Here is a 21,429-nt window from a genome sequence, read left to right on the forward strand (position 1 = left end):
ACTTTCTTCACAGAATTGGAAAAAACTGCTTTAAAGTTCCTATGGAACCAAAAATGAGCCTGCATTGCCAAGACAATCCTAAGCCAAAAGAACAAAGCTGGAGGCATCATGCTACCTGACTTCAAACTATACTATAAGGCTATAGTAACCAAAACAGCATGGTACTGGTACTAAAACAGAGATGTAGACCAATGGAACAGAACAGAGCCCTCAGAAATAATACCACACATCTACAGCCATCTGATCTTTGACAAACCTGAGAAAAACAAGAAATGGGGAAAGGATTCCCTATTTAATAAATGGTGCTGGGAAAATTGCCTAGCCATAAGTAGAAAGCTGAAACTGGATCCTTTCCTTACAAAAGGAAATTCAAGATTATGATTAAGGAAATTACTAAAATTAATTCCAGATGGATTAGAAACTTAAATGTTAGACCTAAAACCATAAAAACCCTAGAAGAAAACCTATGGAATACCATTCAGGACATAGGCATGGGCAAGGACTTCATGTCTAAAACACCAAAAGCAATGGCAACAAAAGCCAAAATTGACAAATGGGATCTAATTAAACTAAAGAGCTTCTGCACAGCAAAAGAAACTACCATCAAAGTGAACAGGCAACCTACAGAATGGGAGAAAATTTTTGCAATCTACTCATCTGACAAAGGGCTAATATCCAGAACCTATAAAGAACTCAATCAAATTTACAAGAGAAAACAAACAACCCCATCAAAAAGTGGGCAAAGGATATGAACAGACACTTCTCAAAAGAAGACATTCAAACAGCCAACAGACACATGAAAAAATGCTCATCATCACTCGCCATCAGAGAAATGCAAATCAAAACCACAATGAGATATCATCTCACACCAGTTAGAATGGCAATCATTACAAAGTCAGGAAACAACAGGTGCTGGAGAGGATGTGGAGAAATAGGAACACTTTTACACTGTTGGTGGCACTGTAAACTAGTTCAACCATTGTGGAAAACAGTGTGGCGATTCCTCAAGGATGTAGAACTAGAAATACCATTTGACACAGCCATCCCATTACTGGGGATATACCCAAAGGATTATAAGTCATACTGCTATAAAGACACATGCACACATATGTTTATTATGGCACTATTCACAATAGCAAAGACTTGGAATCAACTCAAATGTCCATCAGTGACAGACTGGATTAAGAAAATGTGGCACATACACACCATCCAAAAAGGATGAGTTTGTGTCCTTTGTAGGGACATGGATGCAGCTGGAAACCATCATTCTCAGCAAACTATCACAAGAACAGAAAACCAAATACCTCATGTTCTCACTCATAAGTGGGAATTGAACAATGAGATCACTTGGACACAGGAAGGGGAACATCACACACTGGGTCCTATTGTGGGGAGGGTGTAGGGAGGAGAGATAGTATTAGGAGATATACCTAATGTAAATTACGAGTTAATGGGTGCAGCACACCAACATGGCACATGTATACATATGTAACAAACCTGTACGTTGTGCACATGTACCCTAGAACCTAAAGTATAATAAAAAAAAAAAGAAAAAGAAAAATAGCTATTAAAAGTAGTTCAACCTAAATATATACACTAAATATGTTAAATTTAGTTTAAGGGCCAGATACATCAATAAAGTGACATGATGTTTGGTATGTGGTATTGATAGAATACTTAATGATATGAAAAAATCAAAATATGCAGTAATTAGATTTTTTAAAAAATCATATAACAAAACAGTGAATAGAACATGTCCTTTTAGTGACTTGGTGGATACCAGTTAATATCTACATATTGACATGATTAACATGCATTATCTCTGGCTGTGGTACTGTAGATTACTTTATATTCATCTTTGTGACTTTCTTTGTTTTCCGAACAGCTATGGCAATTTTGTATTATTTTTGCAATCATAAAAATAGACCAAATACTACATACACAAACCTCAGTAAGGAGAATTGGGCCAGGCGTGGTGGCTCATGTCTGTAATCCCAGCACTTTGGAAGTCCGAGGTGGGCAGATCACCTAAGGTCAGGAGTTTGAGAGCAGCCTGACCAATATGATTAAGCTCTGTCTCTACTAAACATACAGAAATTAGCTGGGTATGGTGGCATGCGCCTGTAATCCCAGCTACTCGGGAGGTTGAGACAGGAGAATCTCTTGAACCCAGGTGGCAAAGGTTGCAATAAGCTGAGATTGCATCATTGCACTCCAGCCTGGGCAACAAAAGTGAAACTTCTTCTCAAAAAAAAAGTTTAAAAAGAGAGAGAATTGGAGAATTGGCAGAGTATTCCTGCACCACTATAGCTCTGGAGAAGAAAAGACTTTGCTTCCTCTCACGACCTTCTACAACTCTTGTCATGGGTCCATTTTCATTTGCAATTGGGCAGATAATCATGGACGTAAAGCAATTTATTGTCCACCCTTAAATAAAGTTTAAACAGTTGACTGGGAGGTATGCCTTTAGCAAAGAGCATTCCTTGTGCTTCCCAGAAGGCTGAAATGCCTTTCACAGAGAAAACATTCAAAAAGGACAGGCATCTTCCCTGAGAGGGAAAATCATCATTAGGGTTAGGGGAAGGGCAAGGAGAAAGTACACAAAGGTTGAGCTGTTAAGGCCAACTTGGGAGCAGCACCTAGGGCAGGCAGTGATGGCTGAGCAAGGAAGAAATTGGTCTCAATACAGACCTACTCAAGTTCATAGTTGAGAAATAGGAAACCAGAAAATAACCAGAAGAAAGCAATAGCTTTCTAATACCTCTTCATGCTGGACGTGAGTGGTGAATTAGAGAAAGTTCGTGATATTCCCCTGAGTACCTATGTTCAGAACCAACTGTTGAGAAATCTATTTGAACTCAATTTCACAACCTACTAGAGAGACTAAAAACATGTTGAAACACGAGAGAAAATGATTAAAGATATAAATAAATCCAGACTTGTTTTAATACATGTGGCATCTCAAAGTACAAATTTTGTTACTTCATATTTTGGCTAGTGAGTTTTTTTTTTGTTTGTTTGTTTTGTTTTTTAAACAAAATAGTCCTTCGCCAGATACCTCCAGATAAATGGCTTGGTGTACCCAGGATTCCAGAATTCTTATTCAATGATAATGAAAGGATGCTTCCCTAGGGTTTTATAAAACAAAGCACTGGGAAAAACATAAATGACGTTATTGGTAAAATATACAGATTTACTGACTAGTTCATGTGCACAGGCATTGTGAAATATGTGGGTGTCGTTTTGATGATTGAGTCCTCCACTCAGTAACTAGTCATAGCATGAACTCCAGAGCCAGGCTCTGGGCTTGACTCCCAGCACTGCCACTTATTGTCTATATGGCCTCAATCAAGTTACCTAACCTCTCTATGCCTCAGTTTCTCTATCTAGAAAATGGAGTTAGTAACAATAACCCCTTTGCAGGATTACTGTGAAGACTAAATGAGTTAAAATATGTAAAGCACTACAGCACCTGGACATGGCAAATAAAAGGGAGGTGTTGGCTCCCCATCTCTCAATATTCCTTTGTCTTCCACATCAGCAGTTATCAATCTTTCCCCCAATTCATCACGTTGAGAAATGTATGTTTTCATCAGTAATGGGAGCTTACTATGGCAGTGATTTTTAAGAGGAAGGTATGGAAACTTCCCTGGATGGGGCGAGGGTTGGAGAGTGGAGAATTAGACTCTTGTGGATGCCTTCACCTTGTAAATGCTCCCCAGATGACTTTGACATCCACTTCATTTTTTTTTTTTTTTTTGAGACGGAATCTCTCTCTGTCACCTAGGTTGAAGTGCAGTGGCATGATCTCGGCTCACTGTAACCTCTGTCTCCCAGGTTCAAGCAATTCTCCTGCCTCAGCCTCCCAAGTAGCTGGGACTACAGGCACACGCCACCACACCCAGCTAATTTTTTGTATTTTTAGTAGAGACTGGGTTTCACTATTTTCGCCAGTCTAGTCTCGAACTCCTGACCTTGGGTGATCCATCTGCCTCAGCCTCCCAAAATGCTGGGATTACAGGCGTGAGTCACCACACCCCACCATCTACCCCATTTTCATGAGAGTCATGAAGTAGAATAGTCCATCCAGAGATACTGTTAGCATCAATTATTCTAATCGATGCTAACATACAATTTCTTTGATGACCTGCTGGTCCCTGACAGAACGATTCTCAGATCCTGCCTGCCCCTTTCTACCCACTCTGTCAAATTATCAGCATTATAGGTTTGCTTCTCTTTTTACAGTAAGAGAATATGTGCATCCCACGCATCACCCAAACTACTCCGAGTTCTCGGACAGTCATGCTGCTTCCCTAAGCCGGAAGCAGCTGTCTACACTGGGGACACAAGTTATGCAACTATCCTGTGATTTGAAGTGAGGATCAATTTATGAGGGTGTTTTTCATGAAGTGTTTTAGTTTTGCTGTGGGGAAACCCAAAGAGGCCATCTCTCTGCAGAATTCTGTCTTCTAAATATTGTAGTCAGACTTTAAAAACTGCCAGCAGGTGGAACGCAAACAAACTAAAAACTGCCTTTCCCTGGGGCCACAGCCAGGGCTCTGCTCTGACTCTGATGGGCCTGGACACCTTTGCTTTGTAGGCCCCTTCCTCTATTAAAAAAAAAGAAAAAAAGGTAATATTTTATGACTATGTTGGCATAAAAATGAATGTTTATATATTAAAACATTTTATTTAACTTAAAAGGTTAGGAGTTTTTATTTTAAAATAAATTAACCCCCCCAGCATTTTGGAAGGCTGAGGCGGGTGGATCACGAGGTCAAGAGATCGAGACCATCCTGGCTAACAGTGGTGAAACCCTGTCTCTACTAAAAATACAAAACTTAGCTGGGTGTGGTGGCACGCACCTGTAATCCCAGCTACTTGGGAGGCTGAGGCAGGAGAATGGCTTGAACTCGGGAGGCAGAAGTTGCAGTGAGCCGAGATTGTGCCACTGCACTCCGGCCTAGCAACAGAGTGAGACTCCGTCTCAAAAAAAATAAAATAAAAAAATAAAATAAATAAATAAATAAATAAATAAATTAAAACCTTTTGATGGGTCCCTAAAAATACTCTGCACCATAGGTACTATGCCTAATGGACAAGTTGTCCCTTGCCACAGTGGTTGCCTAGGGGCCATAACAGAAGAGTCTTGTCATTTTTTTTCTAGCTCCCTACAAGTGGTCACATTAACTTCAAGGCAAAATCTAGAAGGACCAGCTCAACAAGTAGAGAACTGTGTATATGAGTGTCTTGTTAGCAGATCTTGCCACATTTTTCACATTTTTTTTTTTTGAGACCGAGTCTCGTTCTGTCACCCAGGCGGAGTGCAGTGGCCCGATCTTGGCTCACTGCAGCCTCCACCTCCCAGATTCACGCCATTCTCCTGCCTCAGTCTCTCGAGTAGTTGGGACTATAGGCGCCTGCCACCACACCCGGCTACTTTTTTGTATTTTTAGTGGAGACGGGGTTTCACCGTGTTAACCAGAATGGTCTCAATCTCCTGGCCTCGTGATCTGCCCACCTCGGCCTCCCAAAGTGCTGGGATTATAGGCGTGCGCCACCATACCCGGCCAGACCTTGCCACATTTTGTCCTGAAGTAATGACAGTTACCAGTGTCTACAATGCATAACTGTAAATGTCAGTGCCTTGGGTTGTCAGTTGAATTGCATGAAAATAAACTACCAAGGGTAAAACTGCTCAAGTAAAGTGGCCAGGTCCAATCCACTGTCTGGATACCACCCAAGGAATGCCTGTGAAGTCTCAAGTTTTTTAATCTTATAAATTACTCTCATTCCCTGTCCTTTAATATACACAAGCATATACCATTATATGCTGCCTGGTGGGGCAGTATTGATTTGTTGCAATGCTATTTATCTCAGAAATAAGTTTGCCTAGTCTTTAGGATTTCTGCTTGCCTCATGCTAACTCTAAGGGCAAATGGAATGTTCTGAGCACATGCTCTGAAGTCTAGTCTCACTAATTTCCTGCTATGTGAGTGGAAATCCTCACGTCCTTCATCTGTTTAATGGGAATAACCAGAAAGCAGATCTCATATGGTTGTTGGAGGATAGAAAGCAATAATACAAGTGCCTGCTATATAGTAAGCATAAACAATTATTTTTTTCTGGCAGGGCATCGTGGCTCACACCTGTAATCCCAGCACTTTGGGAGGCCGAGGTGAGCGGATGATCTGAAGTCAGGAGTTCAAGACCAGCCTGACCAACATGGAGAAACACCCGTCTCTACTAAAAATACAAAATTAGCCGGGCCTGGTGGTGCATGCCTGTAATCCCAGCTACTCCGGAAGGCTGAGGCAGGAGAATTGCTTGAACCCAGAAGGCAGAGGTTGCAGTAAGTGGAGATCGTGCCACTATATTCCAGCCTGGGCAACAAGAGCAAAACTAGGTCTCAAAAAATAAAAAGATATTATTTTCTTTTTGTTTTTGTTTGTTTGTTTGTTTGTTTGTTTTTGAGATGGAGTCTCATTCTGTCACCCAGGCTGGAGTGCAGTGGTGTGATCTCGTCTCACTGCAACTTCTGCCTCCTAGGTTGCAGTGATACTCTTCCTTCGGCCTCCCGAGTAGCTGGGATTATAGCGGTGCCCCATCACGCCTAACTGATTTTTGTATTTTTAATAGAGACGGGGGTTTCACCATGTTGGCCAGGCTGCTCTTGAACTCCTGACCACAGGTGTTCCACCTGCCTTGGCCTCCCAAAGTGCTGGCATTACAGGCGTGAGCCACCATGCCCAGCAATAATCATTTTCATGCCATAGCATCTACTGGCCTCCTCCTATAGCGACCAATGCAAAGAAGAGCAAACAAATCACTGCTTTGTTCATCTGTTAGCCTCAGAGCATGGCCAAATTCCTAGCACATATTAGGCAACCAAAAATATTTCTTGAATGAATAATCAAACAAATGAATAAATAGTTCCTAACATGTTTTAAAATAAGTTATTAACCTCGTGGCTAGCGGCAACATTTCCCTCTTTCCTATATCCTGTTTTTAATTAATAAGTTATTTTTCCTAACAGTAAATGTATTATGTTGTTGAAATTTTAGATACGACACAGAAAAGTGCAAAAGAGAAAATATAAAACCATGCATACCCTAAAGCCCAGAAGCAACCTCTGCTAATGTATTGGTATCCTTCCAGAGCTTTTTTCAATATATGTCTAGTACATCCTCCCACATTATAAATCTATGACTACTTGCCTATAGTCATGTGCTGTGTAACAATGTTTCCATCAATGACAGACTGCATCTAGGAAGGTGGTCCCATAAGATTATAACGGAACTGAAAATTTTTCTATTGCCTAGTGGCATCATAGCCGTCGTATGTTGTAGCACAACACATTACTTGCATGCCCTTAGTGAAGGTGGTGTAAACAAATCTATTGCACTGTTAGTCATATAAAAGTATAGCACATACAATTACGTACAGCATACAATGCTTGATAGTAATAAGTCACTTTGTTACTGTATTTATTATATTATACCTTTTATTTTTATTTTAGAATGTACTCTTTCTACTTATGTATTTTTTAAAAAGATAACTGTAAAACACCCTCTGGCATGTCCTTCAGGAGGTATTCCAGGTGTTGTTATCATAGGAGATGACAGCTCCATGCACCTTACTGCCCCCATCTCCCTGCGAGGTAAGATGTAGAGATGGAAGACAGTGTTATTGCTGATTCTGACCCTGTGTAGACCTGGGCTAATTGTGTTTGTGTCTTCGTTTTTAACAAAAAGTTTAAAAACTAAAACTAAAAATTGTTAAAAATAGAGAAAAACTTATAGACTAAGAATATAAAGAAAGAAAATATGTTTGTACAGTTAGACAATGTGTTTCAGACTAAGTGTTATTACAAAGGAATCACAAAGTTAAAAAAAATTAAAATGTTTTTCAAGTAAAAATGTTACAGTACACTAAGGTTAATTTATTATTGAAGAAAGAAAAAATGTGGCCAGGTACAGTGGCTCAGGCCTGTAATCCCAGCACTGTGCGAGGCTGAGGCAGGCAGATCACGAGGTCAGGAGATTGAGACCAGCCTGGCCAACATGATGAAACCCCGTCCCTACCAAAAACATAAAAAATTAGCCAGGCGTGGTAGCACGCACCTGTAATCCCAGTTACTCAGGAGGCTGAGGCAGGACAATTGCTTGAGCCCAGGAGGTGGAGGTTGCAGTGAGCCGAGATCATGCCACTGCACTCCAGCCTGGGCAACAGAGCAAGACTTTGTCTCAAAAAAAAAAAAAGGAAAAAAAAGTTTAGTAGATTTAGTGTAGCCTAAGTGTACAGTGTTTATAATGTCTACAGTAGTGTAGAGCAATGTCCTAAGGCCTTCACATTCACTCAATCAATCATTCACTCTCCCACAGCCACTTCTAGTTCTGCAAGCTCCATTAATGGCCGGTGCCCTATACAAGCATACCATTTTTATCTTTTATATCGTATTTTTACTGTATACATACCATTGTGTTACAATTGCCTACAGTATTTAGTACAGTAACGTGCTGTACAGGTTTGTAACCTAGCAGCAATAAGCTATACCACCTAGCCTGGATGTGGAAGGCTATAACATCTAGGTTTGTGAAAGCACAATCCAATATTTGTACAATGACAGCATCACCTGACGACACATTTCTCAGAACACATCCCCATCATTGTTAAGCGGCACATGATTGTATTTCAGTATAGTCTCTGAAAGTGGCAGTGCTCTGGGAACACTTATGTATAAAGTCTCCAATACCTGGTATGAATGAGTGAGTTTGCCAAAGTGTTTTTACCATTGACTGAAAAGATCAGCATAACCTGAAACTCAGAGTCATCGGGGCAAATGGAAAACATTTTTGAGAAGGAGGAAATGAAGCTAAACTTTACCCATTGTAAAATTGAGGCTGGGCGCAGTGGCTCACGCCTGTAATCTCAGCACTTTGGAAGGCCAAAGCCGGTGGATCACCTGAGGTCAGCAGTTCCAGACCAGTCTGGCCAACACGGTGAAACCTCATGTCTATTAAAATACAAAAATCAGCCGGGCGTGGTGGTGAGCATCTGTAATCCCAGCTACTTGGGAGGCTGAATCTCTTGAACCCGGAAGGCGGAGGTTGCAATGAGCCGAGATCGCACTACTGCACTACAGCCTGGGTGACAAGAGCAAAACTCTGTCTCAAAAAATAATAAAAAGTAAAATAAAATAAATTGAGCCACAGCTGGCCTTGATGATGAACATCAAGTCAGTACGGCTTAATGCAGAATCCTAATAACAATGGTCCTGTCTTGCTAAAGAAGTAAAGCAAACAAAGACCCCGTAACATTACCTGCATTTATATGTAAGAAGAAGGACAAAGAGGTTTTTTTTTTCTCAAAAGTTGTTTTAAGATTCATAGTCATCCAGCTTTCACTTTTGAAATTAATGTTAGCTTGTTTCCACAAAAAGTGTGAGGAAATGAGTCAGGACAGAGTAAAAGGGTGGAGTGGGAGGGTTGGGGAGAGAGAGAAAGAGAAAGAGAGAGAGAGAGAGAACTCATCTGAGGAATAGAGGCAGGGTGATTATGTCTGAGTGGTTTTACTATCCTACACCTGGGTTTCCTGAGACTGGGAAAGTTCCAGGAATAGAAGCTGCCTTGAGAGCTTCCTATTGGCATTCTTTCCCATTAATTTGGCTTTTTGCAAGTTATTAGGCAACTTAAGTTGTTTAACTTTAACAGTGTTCTGTTTTTCTGTGGTTTCTGGATTATGTAATACCTAATCAAAGAATAAACAACCAAGGAAAATAAGTTTTTCTTCATACTTTGGCAAGTGTATTCAAAAGGCAAAGATCTAGATCTGAGAAACAGTTTGGTAAAAGTGAAGGTGCAATTAGAAAACTAAATATCACAGAAATGAACTGGCTGGCCTCTCCAGGGAGGTTTTCAAGGTGATATATTTTCAGTGAAATGAATCATACATGCTTTTATGGTCACTGGTCAGAGTGAAGGTTACTCGGTAGAAAAGCAGTGTTGTTTTGATTCTACTAGTCTGATGGTGAGAATGCCCTTGAATTCAAATTAAAGAAATGTTTATTGCTGGTGCCTACAGCACTGATATATGACTTTGTTTTGCAGTTAAACTCAGATCACTTTTCATGCTATTGGGAACTTATTTTTCAGCCCACAAGATGGAAGAACAGATGATTTAACTGATATTAAATAGAGGCTGTTATTACCTTTTGTATGGTCACTTTTTGACCTCAGTTGAACCTATGAGAAATGTAAACAAAACTGTGTATACATTTAAATATGAAGTGAATTCTTCAGGCAGAAAGCACAAGGTTATAGCCATAATGTAGAAGAAAAAACAATAAAAAGGTAACCCCAAAGCAGGTACCACCCTGATACCTGGTTTGATTTATGTGATCTTGGAGACGATTGCCACACCTAAAATGCAGATAATAATAAATATTTATCCTATCTGCCTCATGGAGACTCACACGAAGTACTGATGGGTGCACTTTCACAAAAATTTGCCTTCTTTTCACCTCGCTAAGCATTATGCTAAGTGCATTGTATTTTATATCTATTCTTCTTAACTATTCTGCAAGCTGAGTGTCCTCTCTCTCCTCTCTCTCTCTTTCTCTTTTTTTCCATCTCTTTCTCTCTGTCTCTCTCATAGAAGGAGAAATTAAAACTCAGAGACTATAAGTAATTTTTTCAAGGTGTAAATGAATGATTTGAGATCACAAGACTGAGAAAAATAGACTATTCTTTATGAGGAAATATAGGTCATGTAGCTTTGGATTGATACTCTTTTCACTTGGTTATTTTATCTGACAAAATTCAGATGAAAAAGCAGAGACTTACTTTTTCACCTTAAATCATTTTTTCCTAGGAAATGTTAAAAGAAAAATCATTGCTAAAAATAACATTTTTTTGCTTTCATTTAAATGCTTTTCTAGTTCGTACAATACTTCTCAAACGTAATCTCTGCTGGAATGCTTTTTAATTTTTTACCTTTAGCTCCTAGCAAATATGAATTTGTTTTTTGTTGTCATTGTAAGACCCAACAAAGCAAATTAAAATGTTAAGAAGAAATATACAGAAGTGAACCTCTACCACATCACCTTAGACAATTGGCTGAAGTCAGCATCACCAGCAAAGGGACGAATCAACATCATGTGCCTCCTAGCATGCTGCACTGAGCAGAACACAACAATACTTGAATGATATTCCTGACAAAGGTTGTATAACCTCAATCTATAATGATCTGACAACCCCAGATTGAGGGACATTCTAGTAAATGACTCATCTGTACTCTTCAAAAATGTCCATATCATGAAACACAGTAAGACTGAGGAACTCTTTGAGAATAATGGAGACTAAAAGGCCGTGACGGCTGAATGCAGCACCTGATCCAAGACTTTCATTTGTTATAAAGGACATTATTGGAATAATTGGCTAGATCTGAATAAGGTCTGTACATCAGATAGTAGAATTAGATCAATGTTAATGTTTTAATTTGATTATTGTTGCATGGTTATATAAAAGAATATACTAAAATATTTAAGTACTAAAGGGTATCATGCCTGCAACTTATTCTCAAAGAACTCAGAAAATGTGTTGAGAAAGAAAAGAAAAAAAGCAAACAATGCAGTAAAATGTTAATGTTTGGGTAATTCCAGATGGAGAGCACTCAGGGATTCTTAGTAATAATCTTGCAACTTCTCTGTAAGATGGAAATTGTGTAAAGTTTTTTTTCTTTTTTCTTTTTGAGATGGAGTTTTGCTCTTGTTGCCCAGACTGGAGTGCAAGTGCACAATCTCGGCTCACTGCAAGCTCCGCCTCCTGTGTTCAAGCGATTCTCCTGCCTCAGCCTCCTGAGTAGCTGGGATTACAGGCGTGTGCCACAACGCCCAGCTAATTTTTATATTTCTAGTAGAGACGGGGTTTCACCATGTTGGTCAGGCTGGTCTGAATGCCTGACCTCATGATCTGCCCACCTCGGCCTTCCAAAGTGCTGGGATTACAGGCATGAGCCACTGAGCCCAGTCAGTGTAAAAAATTTTTTAAAAACCTTCTTAAGGTGCGTATATGCAAATTTATCTTTTTATTTTTAATATTTTTAAATTCTTAATTTTTAAATTTTTGTGGGTACACACTAGGTGTATATATTTATAGGGTACATGAGATGTTTTGATACTGGTATGCAATGTGTAATAAGCATATCAGGGAGAATGGGGTATCCATCCCCTCAAACATTTATCCTTTGTATTATAATCAATCCAATTACACTCTTTTCATTATTTTTAAATGTACAGTTACTATTAACTATAGTTGTCCTGTTGTGCTATCAAAGAGTAGATCTTATTCATTGAATCTAACTATTTCTTTGGACCCATTAACCATACTCATCTCCTCCACCCACCCCCAAGTCCCAACTACCTTCGGAGCCTCTGGTAAGCAACCTTCTTCTCTGTATGTCTGTGAGTTCAACTGTTTTCATTTTTAGATCCCACAAGTAAGCAAGAACATGAAATGTTTCTCTTTTTGTGCCTGGCTTATTTCACTTAACATAATAATCTCCAGTCCATTCATGCTGTTGCAAATGACAAGATCTCATTCTTTTTTTATGGTGGAATAGTACTCTATTATGAATATGTACTACATTTTCTTTTTAACTTTTATTTTAAGTTCAGGGGTACATGTGCAGCATGTGCAGGTTTGTTATATAGGTAAATGTGTGTCATAAGGATTTGTTGTACAGATTATTTCATCACTCAGGAATTAAGTCTAGTATCCATTAGTTATTTTTCCTGATCCTTTCCCTTCCCCCACCCTCCACCTTCTGATAGGCCCCAGTGTGTATCGTTCCCCTCTATTGGGTCCATGTGTTGTCTTTATTTAGCTTCCATTTATAAGTGAGAATATGCAGTATTTGGTTGTCTGTTCCTGTGTTAGTTTGCTAAAGATAATGGTCTCCAGCTCCATCCATGTTCCTGCAAAGGACATGAGTTCATCCCTTTTTATGGCTGCATAGTATTCCATTGTATACATGTACCACATTTTCTTTATTCAGTCTATCATTGAAGGGCATTTGGGTTGATTCCATGTCTTAGCTATTGTGGATGGTGCTGCAATGATCATATACTCATTCATGTATCTTTATAATAGAACAATTTATAATTTTTTTTTGAGACAGAGTATCATTCTGTTGCCCAAGTTGGAGTGCAATGGTGTGATCTTGGCTCACAGCAACCTCTGCCTCCCAGGTTCAAGTGATTCTCCTGCCTCAGCCTCCCAATATCTGAGATTACAGGCATGTGCCACCATGCCCGGCTAATTTTGTATTTTTAGTAGAGATGGGATTTCTCCATGTTGGTCAGGCTGGTCTTGAACTCCCAACCTCATTTGATACTCCCACCTTGGTCTCCAAAACTGCTGGAATTACAGGAGTGAGCCACCACTCCCAGTCAACAATTTATATTTCTTTGGGTATGTACCCAGTAATAGAATTGCTGGGTCAAGTGGTATTTCTAACTTTATGTTTTTGAGGAATCACCAAACTATCTTCCACAATGATTGAACTAATTTATACTCCCACTAACAGTGTATAAGCATTCCTTTTTTTCCACAACCTTGCCAGCATCCATTTTTTTTGACTTTTTAATAATAGCCATTCTGACTGGTGTGTGATAGTATCTCATTATAGTTTTGAATTGCATTTTTCTAATGTTCATTGATGTTGAGTTTTTCTTCATAGCTTTTTGGCCACATGTATGTCTTCTTTTGAGAAGTGTCTGTTTATGTCCTTTGCCCACTTGTTAATGAGGGTTTTTTTCCTTGTAAATTTAAGTTCCTAATAGATGCTGGATATTAGACCTTTGTCAGATGCATAGTTTGCAAAAATTTTCTCTCTTTCTGTAGGTTGACTGTTTACTCTGTTGACAGTTTCTTTTGCTATGCAGAGCTCTTAAGTTTAATTAGATCCTATTTGCCCATTTTTGCTTTTGTTGTTGCAATTGTTTTTGGTGTCCTCATCATGAAATCTTTTCCCATGCCTACGTCCTGGATGGTATTGCCTAGGTTGTCTTTGAGAGTTTTTATAATTTTGGGTTTTACATTTAAATCTTTAATCTATCTTGAGTTGATTTTTGTATATAGTATAAGGAAGGGGCCCAGTTTCAATTTTCTGCATATGACTATCCAGTTACCCCAGCACCATTTATTGAATAGGGAGTCCTTTCCTCATTGCTTGTTTTGTCAGTTTTGTCAAAGATCTGATGGTTGTAGGTGTGCAGCCTTATTTCTTTGTTCTCTACTCTGTTCCCTTGGTCTATGTGTCTGTTCTTGTACTAGCATCATACTGTTTTGGTTACTGTAGCCCTGTAGTATAGTTTTAAGTCAGGTAGCATGATGTGTCCAGCTTTATTCTTTTTGCTTAGGATTGCCTTGGCTATTCAGCCTCATTTTTGGTTTTATATGAATTTTAAAATAGTTATTTCTAGTTCTGTGAAGAATGTCAGTGGTAGTTTAATGGGAATAGCATTGAATCTATAAATTGCTTTGGGAAGTATGGCCATTTTAACAATATTGCTTCTTCCTATCCTTCCTTTTCCATCTGTCAGTTCCATCTCTAATTTCTTTGAGCAGTGGTTTGTAGTTATCCCTGTATAGATCTTTCACTTCCCTTTACATTTTCTTTACCCATTCATCTGTTGATAGACACTTAGGCTGCTTCTAAATCTTAACTATTGTGAACTGTGCTGCAACAAACATGAGAGTGCAGAGATCTCTTCAATATACTGATTTCCTTTCTTTTGAGTATATACCTAGCAGTGGGATTGTTCTATTTTTGTTACGGTATGTTATGATAGCTCTATTTAGTTTTTTGAGGAACCTCCAAAGTGTTCTCCATAGTGGTTGTATTAATTTACATTCTCACCAACATTGTATGAGGTTTCCCTTTTCTCCACATCCTCACGAGCATTTGTTACTGCCTGTCTTTTGGCTACAAGACATTTTAACTGGGATGAGATAATATCTCATTGTAGTTTTGATTTGCATTTCTCTAGTGATCAATAATGCTGAGCACCTTTTCATATTCCTGTTTGCTATTCATGTATCTTCTAAGTAATGCCTATTCAAATCTTTTGGCCATTTTTTGATTGGATTATTGGAGTTTTTTCCTATAGAGTTGTTTGAGTTCCTTATGTATTCTGGTTATTAATCCTTTGTCAGAGTGGTAGTTTGCAAATATTCTCTCCCATTCTGTAGGTTATCTCTTTACTTTGTTCATTGTTTCCTTTGCCATGCAGAAGCCTTTTTTTCTTTTCTTTCTTTCTTTTTTTTTTTTTTTTTTTTTTTTTTTTTTTTTGAGACGAAGTCTCACTGTGTCACCCAGGCTGGAGTGCAATGGCATGATCTCAGCTCACTGCAAGCTCCGCCTCCCAGTTTCACACCATTCTCCTGCCTCAGCCTCCAGAATAGTTGGGACTACAGGTGCCCAACACCATGCCCAGCTAATTTTGTGTGTGTGTGTGTGTGTGTGTGTTTTTTTTTTTTTTAGTAGAAACGGAGTTACACCGTATTAGCCAGGATTGTCTCGATCTCCTGACCTCGTGATCCACCTGCCTCAGCCTCCAAAAGTGCTGGGATTACAGGTGTGAGCCACCGTGCCTGGCCACTGTGCAGAAGCTTTTTAACTTGATGTGATACCACTTGCTCATTTTTGCTTTGGTTGCATATGCTTGTGGAGTATTGCTCAAGAAATCTTTGCCCAGACCAATGTCATGGAGATTTTCCCCAGTGTTTTCTTGTAGTAGCTTCATAGTTGAGGTCTTAGATTTAAGTCTTTAATCCATTTTGGATTGATTTTTGTATGTGGTGAGAGATAGGGGTCTAGTTTCATTCTTCTGCATATGGTTATCTAGTTTTCCCAGCACCATTCATTGAAGAAACTGTCTTTTCCCCAGTGCATGTTCTTGGCACCTTTGTTAAAAATGAGTTCACAGTAGCTGTGTGGATTTGCTTCTGAGTTATTGATTCTGTTTCATTGATCTATGTGTCTGTTTTTATGCCAATACCATGCTGTTTTGGTTACTGTAGCTCTGTAGTATAATTTCAAGTAAGGTATTGTGATTCCGCCAGTTTTGTTATTTTTGCTTGGGAGAGTGACATGGTTTGAATCTGTATCCGCACCCAAGTCTCAGGTTGAATTGTGATCCCCATTGTTGGAGGTGAAGTATGGCAAGAGGTGAGTGGATCATGGGGGCAGATTTCTCACTTGCTGTTCACATGATAGTGAATGAGTTCTCACAAAATATGGTTGTTTAAAAGTGTGTAGCAGTTCCCCCACTTTTTCCTGCTTCAGCCATATAAGACATGTTTGACTCCTCTTCACCTTCCACCATGACTGAAAGTTTCCTGAGCTCTCCCAAGAAGCCTCTATGTTTCCTGTATAGCCTGCAGAACCATGAACCAATTTAACTTCTTTACTTTATAAATTACCCAGTCTTGGGTCTTTCTTTATAGCAGTGCAAGAATGAACTAATACAGATAGCTTTGGTTATTCTGGGTCTCTTATGGTTTAGTACAAATTTTAGAATAGTTTTTTTTCTATTTATGTGAAGAATGTCATTGGTATTTTGATAGGGATTGCATTAAATCTGCACATTGCTCTGGGTAGTATGGACATTTTAATAATGTTGATTCTTCCAATCCATGAACATGGAACATTTTTTCATTTTTTGGTATCTTCTTCTATTTCTTCATTAGTATTTTATAGTTTTTATTATAGAGATCTTTCACTTCTTTGGTTAAGTTAATTTCTAGATATTTAATTTTATTTGTGAGTATTGTCAATGAGATTACCTTTTAAATTTCTTTTCCAAATTGTTCACTGTTGGCATATATAAATGCTACTGATTTTCATATGTTGCTTTTGTATCCTGCAAATTTACTGAATTTATCAGTTCTAATAGTTTTGTGTGTGTGTGTGTGTGTTATCTTTAGGCTTTTGAAAATATAAGATCATATCATCTGCAAACAGAATAATTTGAGTTCTTCCTTTCCAATTTGGATGCCCTTTATTTCTTTCTCCTGTCTGATTGCTCTAACTAGGACTTCCAGTACTGTGTTGAATAACAGTGGTGAAAGCAGGCAACCTTGTTGTGTTCCAGACCTTAGAGGAAAGGCGAAAGCCTTTTCCCTATTCAGAATGATACTAGCTGAGGGTCTATCATATATGGCTTTTATTATGTTGAGGTATGTTCCTTCTATACACAATTTTTTGAGGGTTTTTATAATGAAGGGATGTTGAATTTCATCAAATGTTTTTTCAGCATCAATTGAAATGATCATATGGTTTTCATCCTTCATTCTGTTGATATGATGTATTACATTGATTGATTTGTGTATATTGAACCATCCTTGCATCCCTGGGATGAACTGCACTTGGTGATGATGAATAATCTTTCTAATGTATTGTTGAATTCAATTTGCTATTATTTTGTTGAGGATTTTTGCATCAATGTTCATCAGAGATATTGGCTTGTAATTTCCTTTTCTTGATGTGTTTTTTTTCTGGTTTTGGAATGAAGGTAATACTGGTCTCATAGAATGGGTTTAGAAGTGTTCCTTCCTCCTCTATTTTTCAGAATAGTTTGAGTAGGATTGGTATTAGGTCTTCTTAAAATGTTTGGTAGAATTCAGCAGTGAAACCATCAGGTCCTGGGCTTTTCTTTCCTGGGAGACATTTTATTATGGCTTCTGCAAAGTTATCTTTGAAAGCTTACCTGCCTTATGTGTCTTGAACTGTCCTAGACCCAGACATGGAATTGGCTATTTTTCTAAGAAGCCCTAGTTTGTTTTTGTGGAATGATAGCATTATAAACCTCATTATGAGTAAAAAGCCTACACAGTGTGTCCCATCTGCAATTCTATCATTAGTAAACTATTTAGTAGATAGTTCTAGAATATATATTTTTTCTCTTAGTGTCATGAGTTTATATGAATATTTCTAATTCAGTTATATGATTGTGTTTTTACTTATTTTCTATAATTGTACTTCCATTTCTCTTATACTGAAAAATCTTGATTTTTAACAAAAGAAACATTATTGCTTATTTGTTTTACATAACAATAAAAATAAAATAGTTCTGAAAAAATAAAACCATTAGTACAAACAATGAGATGATAGGATGAAGTTCAAAGTTTTCTTTTTTTTTTTTTCCTTTTTGTTCTTAGAATGCATTCTACTATAGATATATAGTCAACTTATTTTGGTCTAAAGTCACTTACAAGTCTTCATTTCCGTGTTCTATAGAAATGAGTATCTAATATATGATTGTTTCTATTTCTTTTTTTTTTTTTTTTTTTTGAGACGGAGTCTCACTCTGTTGCCCAGGCTGGAGTGCAGTGGCGCAATCTCTGCTCACTGCAAGCTCTGCCTCCTGGGTTCACACAATTCTCCTGCCTCAGCCTCCTGAGTAACTGGGACTACAGGCGCACGCCGCCCCACCCAGCTAATTTTTTATATTTTTAGTAGAGATGGAGTTTCACTGTGTTAGCCAGGATGGTCTCGATCTCCTGACCTTGTGATCCACTGCTTCGGCCTCCCAAAGTGCTGAGATTACAGGCGTGACCCACCGTGCCCAGCCCTCTCTTTCTTTTTAATTTGAGGTTGGTAATATTCTTACAAATGACTGTTCTCAGGTTTTAGAAACTTCTAGTTTTTCTTCAGAGGAGGGCTAAAGTCCCATGGGAGTTAGGAGGGGAAAGAAAGTCAGCTACTGAATCTCCACAATTCTTTGTGTTTCATGTAAGCACCAGTTGATCCCTCATCAGTAACTAAATGAATGGCATATGTAAGATTTACAGGCATGAGCTAGCAAAATAATTATGCCTTCTATTCAATAATCTTAAAATATATTAATATTATATTTAAGCTCCTGTGGAAAATATCTTTAAATCTATAAAACAAAGATTACCTCACATATAAAGACAAAGCCTGTTACCAGTTATACTTATTTAAATTTCAGTGTCAGTGTTTCCCGCTAGATTCAGATGCTTTCATTCAAATATAAGCAGTTGGCCAGTATGGTGGCTCATGCCTATAATCCTAACACTTTAGGAGGCTAAGTTAGGAAAGAGGATCTCTTGAGCCCATGAATTTCAGGCTGCAGTGAGCTATGATCAGGACACTGCACTTCAGCTTTGGTGATACAGCAAGACTCTGTCTCTTAAAAACAATAATAAAATAAATACATAAATAAATACAAGCAATTGCTTTATCTTCTGCCTTTTGCAATCTATCCTTACTCTGAGGACAGAGCTACTTCATGTTGACCTATTTCCAATTTCCAGCTATGGAGATCAAATATCTTGGATACTGAACCCCAGATGTTGATATTGAGTGGGCCCCCCCTAAGGTTTTTGGGGTGTTAGAGATAGTGCCTCGAGGACTCAATCTTATTATGAGGCGACCTGATTGATGGGATCCTGGCCTCTGCTGGCATAGTGAATGGGGAGGCACATGAGGATTCAGAATAAGGAGCTTCTTGGGGATTTCATGGGCAGAAGAGGAGGGAAGCCTAATTGACTAGGGAATTTACACTCCTGTCAAAGGGGTAAGGTAGGGAGAGACATCAAAGGGTAAAATCTTGAGGTCATTTTCCGAAGAGGTTTTACAGGTAATTGAGGAGGCTTCTTACAATTTTTTTCTTAACGTTCTTAATGAGGTCTTGAGTATTTGGTAGTAAGCTTCATCTCTATCTCACTCAACTACACACACAGGTAACACACACACATACACACACACACAATAAATTCATCTAGGCAAGAAGAGCATTTTCCATTATTTTCCTTAGATATTTCAAGGTCAATCCAAAGAAAACTATAGTTTGAGGTCATCTGTGGCTTTAGTACTCCAACTCTAAAATAGTTCACAAATTGTTAGCCACAGTGCCTGCATTGGCTGCAGGGTGAATCCATTAGCCATGGAGACTGACACACCACAAGGGGCTGGATTCATGCACTCCCTCTTCTCCTCTTGCTGTAAGTAAACAGTGTACCAGTTGAGCTGATGTGCATGTTGTCTGTTCTTAGAGACCTCTAGTCATGCACTGGTTCTTCCCTGGATAGCATTTATCTGACTTTTAACCTTGGCCACATTCATGTTGTTGTTTACCCTGCACACAGCCTGACCATCCAGTGGAGGGTGAAACAGATTTGGTACAGTAAGTAGGGTCTCTGAGAAGACACCTTGTCATGGCATAGTGGAAGTGAGACCCCATCCGGGGTGGTGCTGGCTCCTGGAGATATTGGAGATGATGAAGCTCTCAATAAGGCCTAAATACACTTTGATCTGCCAACAGAGGTAAATGGGATAGTGAGAATAGCCCTGAGAACCTTGATGAATTAACTAGATGGATGTGGGCAAAAATTAAGGAGGTGGGAAAGCCCAAAACCAGACAATCTCCTGGTTACTGACTCTCTGCATTTGTGCTGCCAGCCTGGGGCCACCTTGGCCTAAAACACCCCCCGACCAGTTACCCCCAGTCTTTACCTAGCAGTGCATTAATGACAGCATTTCCAATGCTGCCCTAGTTAAAATAAGAAGTTTCTCTGAGATTGAACTGGATAAAAAGAAACAGCAATATGACCAACAGCCCAGCAAATTCATACCTTCCTGGACTCTCCACTTGATTGATGAGAGAGCAACCCAGACTCTCTTCTCCTGTAATGAGTGGAGAAGCCTGGACCAGATGGGGGAGGATGGGATTCATTGTTACAATGGATCTTTGCCCACATTGAACAGATCAACTCCTCAGGATTGCACAGATGACAAAACTGGTGACAAACCAATCTGCTTGAAACCTGATGATCTTCCTGAATTGAAACAATTCTAGAAAGACTTTCAAGCAGCCATTGACTTGGTGAGAGCCCCGGGAGCCTCCCTATGGCTCTATCAATCCAGAGGGGGATTTAGACGATATACCACTGCTTGACAGCAAATACACAACTTAACAAAATGAGGGTGTCCAACAGTTGAGCTCCATTAACCCTCTTAGTCTCTCTATGAATGACTATGGGCGACATCGTTGAAAAACTGCACCATAATGTGCCCATGTGGGGCCCTGCCAAAAACACAGCCACAGTGGTGAGTGGTGGCCACTCCCTCATCACACAGCAAATGGGGCTCCAAACCACCATCAGGAGTCCACCAAAAGATAAAAGGAGCCACAGAAAAGGAAGGCCCCAGGCTGCCCTGGACCCAAGGGAAGAGTCATGTGGCTATGGCTGCTTAAGCACGGTGGCTGCTTAAGCATAGTGGCTAAGGAAGAGACCGATGGGATCCCTACTGAACACCTGAGGGATCAGTATGAGCTGAGGGAGGAACCTGAAATCTTTTGTTTTTATTTTAAATTTTTATTTTATTTTTTTCTCTTTT

At 39.1% G+C, this 21,429-nt stretch overlaps 1 long non-coding RNA gene across 1 annotated transcript in view; it reads right to left on the reverse strand.

Annotated features, from left to right (window-relative positions):
* Positions 1–7,487: 7,487 nt before the first annotated feature.
* The window catches only part of LOC123571859 (uncharacterized), a 37,576-nt gene continuing 23,634 nt past the window's right edge, over positions 7,488–21,429 (reverse strand). Inside the window, exons 3-4 of the long non-coding RNA XR_006696150.2 lie at positions 20,664–20,734; positions 7,488–7,653 (exon numbers count right to left, since the gene is read on the reverse strand). This is a non-coding gene — a long non-coding RNA (uncharacterized lncRNA). The remainder of the gene's footprint in view (positions 7,654–20,663; positions 20,735–21,429) is intronic.

This window comes from Macaca fascicularis, chromosome 2, assembly GCF_037993035.2.
Source record: "Macaca fascicularis isolate 582-1 chromosome 2, T2T-MFA8v1.1".
NCBI classification, from domain to species: Eukaryota; Metazoa; Chordata; class Mammalia; order Primates; family Cercopithecidae; genus Macaca; species Macaca fascicularis.